Source organism: Meriones unguiculatus, chromosome X, assembly GCF_030254825.1.
Source record: "Meriones unguiculatus strain TT.TT164.6M chromosome X, Bangor_MerUng_6.1, whole genome shotgun sequence".
NCBI classification, from domain to species: Eukaryota; Metazoa; Chordata; class Mammalia; order Rodentia; family Muridae; genus Meriones; species Meriones unguiculatus.
In genome coordinates this window covers 55,008,285-55,014,007 of record NC_083369.1, presented here as the reverse complement: position 1 = coordinate 55,014,007, position 5,723 = coordinate 55,008,285, and positions in this window count along the sequence as shown.

The following is a 5,723-nucleotide window of genomic DNA, read 5'->3' as shown; positions in this document are numbered from 1 at the left end:
ATTAATTTCTTCTTTAAAAGCTTCTGTCATCTTCATAAGATTGGATTTAAGGTCATTTTCTTGAGTTTTAGCTATGTTAAGATATCCTGGGATTGTTTTTGTAGTATGATAGATTTCTTTCTGGTGGTGATATATTACCCTGGTTCTTGTTAATTGTGTTCTTATGCTGGTCTTTAGCCAATGGTTGTCTCTGTTATTGGCAGTATTCCTGTAATGCAGGCTGAGATTTTGGCCAGAAAATGGAGCACTGAGCTACAGGTGATGTTTACTTCTGGTTGTCCCTCATGGCCAAAGGCCCCTGTGAATGCATGAGGAACTATGATCCAGGACATGCAGCACACCTAAGACACGATGTAGCTCACTGCTGCTGGGTTTGTCCAAGGAGATCCAGCTAGCAAGGTGCTGTGACATAGGGGTCACATCTGTCTGTCCTGGTAGGCAGTAGACCTCCAGGGATGCAGGTTGAGCTGTGGGATGCTGGGCTCCCACTATTTTTGTTGTTGTTTTTGGAAAATTGGAATTTACTTTTACAAGAAGTACCTTCATGACTGAACTACCAAGATGACTTTAGTTTTCATGTAGTTACTTTCATATATTATACACAGGTTTCAAGTTCCAATTTAATTTTTTTCTCCAAAGTATATTTGTAATTAAATATTATACCTGTGTACTTCTATATGTATCGATATGGTAGGGAAAGGGCTAAGTTTTATGTGTGTACATTGTTTGAGCTTCATTGCTAAAACTATAAGTATAATATTTGCCATCTCAATTCATAAAGTTTTAAGTTTTAGGTGGAAAGACATCATCCCAAAATAAAAGGTTGCATACTCCATTGTCCCTTTAAAATTTTCTTAGTAAACTTAAAATTAGCACTAGATTAAATTTTTCTTTTTTTCTTTTTTTTCCCAAGAATAAAAGTGTTCCAAGGTAAAGTCATTTCTAATCAAATATTATCTTCAAGGTGAGATTATGTTCATATTAAATGTAATTACTAAAAATAGTCCTCATTTCCATTTTTTTTCATATTTTAATAGAATGTGTTTCCTCATTCATGAATGGGTGGGATTTCATATTGGAATACAGTTTGTAAAATTTCCCTAGCATGCTGTCATTTGAAAGTTAACCTCACTCAGGATGATCTTTTCTAGATTTCACCATTTGCCTGCAAATTTCATGATTTCCTTGTTTGTAATTGCTGATTAGTATTCCATTGAGTAAATGTGCCACACTTTCTGTATCCATTCCTCTATTGAGGGACATGTAGGTTGTTTTCAGATGATGGCTATTACCAATAACGCTGCCACAAACATGGTTGAGCAAATGTCCTTGTTGTGTACATGAGCATACTTTGGATATATGCCTAGGTATAGCTGGGTCTTGAGGAAGCACCATTCTTAATTTTATGAGAAAGCGCCAGACTGATTTCCAAAGTGGTTGTACAAGTTTACATTCCCACCATCAATGGGGTAGGGTTCCACTTTCTCCACATCCTCTCCAGCATGTATTGTCACTTGAGATTTTAATCTTAGCCATTCTGATGGGTGTAAGGTGATTTGCATTTCCCTGATGACTAAGTTAACTTCCAATGCCCAGACAGTAAAGATACTGAAAAAATCACTTTCCCTGGAAATATTGTGATTGTCCCATTATTTCTTTTCTTTTTTTTCCCTTTATTTCTTTAACATGGTCTCTTTTTGCTGTTTTCTTGCTTGACTGCTTCTCATTATATACACAACTTCATAGAACAAAATCAAGCCTTTAAATATCTATTGGTAGTTACAAAGCAACGGAAAATGTAAAATATTAGAAAATTATTGACATACAACTAACTCAGCTTAATAGTTTCATAATAGTCATCAGTAAAAGCATAGGTCCTTATATTTATATTGCCATTTTCATTATGGTGTTTGCCTTTGTTTTTGTGTTTAAATTTTATATATAAAACAGTAAAATTATTACTTTTGAATTAAAGATAATTTCCATAAGAGACATCTCCTATAGGATGTGAAAACAGTATATAATGTGATTACTTTGTGTCTTAAGCTGAACCTAAGAGAAATTTTCAGTACCCAAGATAATTATAAGAACAAAAGAGTAATGATTAAAAACCAACAGTACTGATTATAATAGGCTGAAAATTATTTATGGATAATTTTTTTTGTTTCAATTGAATTCAATTAAACAAAATTTCCACGGACTGTACATTGTTGCAGTGTTATTTTTAAGACTTCAAGATTTTGTGTGAAGTTAATAAAAAAAAAGCATAAGAAAAATATAAGTAGAAGGTTTCATTTCCAAGATCTAGTGACACTGGGAAGGAATGGAAAAATGTGTGAAAGATAAGAAAATGTGCTGGGCATGCAGGTGGCAGAAACATTCTCAAGGATTTCTTGCAGAGAGTCAGGGGAGACAAAGCTGTGAAATAGTAAGACTGCATTTCTTTCAAATCTGCATATTCTGGAGCCCTTAAGCCATTACCTGCAGCTGAGGAGTTCCAATAAAAGTGATTTAAAAACTAATTCTGGCTGCTTCCAGATGCCAGTCCCCTGGGGTTGCCACCACACATTATTTAATTTGATCTTGATGGTTTCAAATCCTCTTCCTGATGTCTGAATCAGCTCTTCTATCAGCAGCTCCTTCTGTCTGTAAATGACAGGATGTTGCTAATAATTGGATATTTTTAAAAAATCCTGCTGGGTTTTGGCATTTATTTTATTTATATTATCCATGATTTATTATATTATTTTTTACATTTGTGTATTTATATTCCTTAATTTATACCCAAATTGAATATGTTGAGTTTTATTTTAAAATGCCACCTGACAGAATATACAGTTAAAAGAACCAAAAAGAAGAAATATGAAAAGAAAATATGACATGACTCTAGAGTCCTATTGTTTTTGCAAAAAGAAAATGGCACTTTATGTATCTTTTCAAATAAAATTTATGATACTAATAGGATACTAGCTCTGGAACCAAGCACATTATGCAGTGTTCTAAAAATTACTAAAGTGGTAGCATACATACAACTACAAATAAAATGCATAAGATGCTTCTGATGTCCTTTATGAATCCAATATTTCTAAAGGTATAACTAGAAATGATTTGGCTGTTGATGCTTCTTGAAATGCATCCATAGATGTACATTAAAAGAATTAACATGGACTTATACTATAAATGGCAATGATGTTCCTACTAGACATTAGTAGCTAACAAATAATTAGCTCAGTGCCAGAAATGGGATACCTCTTTTCGGGTTGTTGGCAGATGAATTAATGAAAGACCCTTAAGCACTGAAGGTTACTGAAAGTTTTCCTGGTTACTTTCAGTAACTTGACAGTAAGAGTATGCTTTTGAAGACAAAACATGCTTTAGTCATAGATCATATTTCTGAGGCTGGTACTCCTACTTACTGGCTAACTTATATACCAAAGTAGAAAAGTAATTATAAATTATATCACCTGTGAGAACTGTGAAGTACAGTAATGACTAGCCTAGTAAGATATGACCATAACTGCAATACTGGCACAAAAAATCATGGCAGTAATCAACCTCTTTAAAATTATATTTAAAGCTTACTTCATAAGATGAAACCTGTACTTGACACCATTATTGGGGGCCAAATAAATTATGGCCAGATAAATAATAATCCTACAAGGGAACCTATTACTGTTAAATGCTGCTAAATGGAATGGATATTAAACAAATTCCTAATGAGTAATTCTTATATCCATAGCTTAAGACATATCTCAGCTCTCATTAGCGAAACTATTGCATAAGAGAGCCACAACTTCCCAAGGTACAGAGAATAAGTGAATGCAAAAATTATTTCCCAAAGTATATATTATACTCCTTCCTCCAATGGCTCAGGGATCATTATAGAAGACTGAAAAGAGTTGCGAGAGCCAGAGGTGTTATATGGCTAAAAGAAAAAATTGTCTTCTGGCATAGCATGATAGCTGCAGATGTGAATTTACATAGTTTATGACATCATGCAGAAAACCTGTACAAGCCAAAGACTGATCAAATCTCAGTATAAAGAAGGAAGATGGACATCAAATTGTACAACTAGCATTTCCTCAGGATCCCCAGCATTCTGTCTCATGCTGGGCTGCAAGTCCCAGCATCTGTCTCGATCTGCTGTTGGCTGGAGCCTTCCAGGCAACAGTCAAGTTATTCTCCTGTCTGAAAGCATAGTACAGTTTCATTCCCCCGACATTATTATTGTCAGGAGAAAGATGGAAGGACCTGAAAGGGACAGGGACCTCACAAGAAGACCAACAGAGACAACTAACCCAGTGACACGGGGGCTTTCAGAGACTGAGACATCAACTAAGGAGCATGCATGATCTGTACCTAGCTCCCTGCACACATGTAGCTGATGGGAGGCTTGGGATTGACAACGGTGCATATGCAGAGAGGCTGTTTCTCACAGGACCTGATTGCCTGCTTTAACCTTTCTTCCCCCTGGCAGGGCTCCCTTGCGTGGTCTCAGGTAAAGATAATAAGAGCAGTCCTCATGTGACTTGATGTGCTGAGGAAGGTTAATATGGGGGAAGGGGGCTCTACTTTTCTGGGGTAAAAGAGAAAAGGAACTGGGGGAAACTGGGATGAGAGGAGGGAGGGGACACATTCAGGATGTAAAGAAAATTAATGTGTGTGTGTGTTTTACCTAAAGACTGCCAGATAGCTTTATTTCTTTTTTTAATTTTTTATATTAATGACAGTTTATTCACTTTGTATATCAGCTGTAACCCCCTTCCTCATTCACTCCCAACCCAATCCTCCCTCCCTCATTTCCTCCCATGCCCCTCTCCAAGGCCACTGATAGGTGAGGTCTTCCTCGCCTTCATCTGACCCTAGCTTATAAGGTCTCATCAGGACTGGCTGCATTGTCTCCTTTGTGGAATGAATAAGGCTGCTCCTCTCTCAGGGTGAGGTGATCAAAGAGCCAGCCACTGAGTTCATGTCAGAGAGAGTCTCTGTTTCCATTACTAGGGCACCCACTTGGAGACTGAGCTGCCATGGGCTACATCTGAGCAGAGGTTCTAGGTTATATCCATGAATGGACTTCAGTTGGAGTATCAGTATCAGAAAAGACCCCTGTGTCCAGAATTTTTGGTTCTGTTGCTCTCCTTGTAGAGTTCCTGTCCTCTCCAAGTCTTACTATTTCCCCCTTCTTTCATATGATTCCCTGCATTCTGAGCAAAGTTTAGTTATGAATCTCAGCATCTGCTTTGATACACTGCTGGGTAGAGTTTTTAAGAAGCCCTCTGTGGTAGGCTCCTATCCTGTTCCCTGTTTTCTCCTTCTTCCAATGTCCATCCCATTTATCATTTTGAGTGAGGATTGATGATCTTACCCAGGGTCTTCCTTCTTGCTTAGCTTATTTAGGTGTACAGATTTTAGTATTTATATCCTGTATTATATTTCTAATATCCACTTATAAGTGAGTATATACCATGTGTGTCTTTCACTCAGGATGATCCTTTCTATATCCCACCATTTACCTGCAAATTTCATGATTTCCTTGTTTTTAATTGCTGAGTAGTATTCCATTGTGCAAATGTACAATAATTTCTGTATCCATTCCACAGTTGAGGGAAATCTGGGTTGTTTCCAGGTTCTGGCTATTATGAATAAAGCTGCTACAAACATGGTTGAGCTAATGTCCTTGTTGTGTACTTGAGCATATTTTGGATATATGCCTAGGAGTGGTA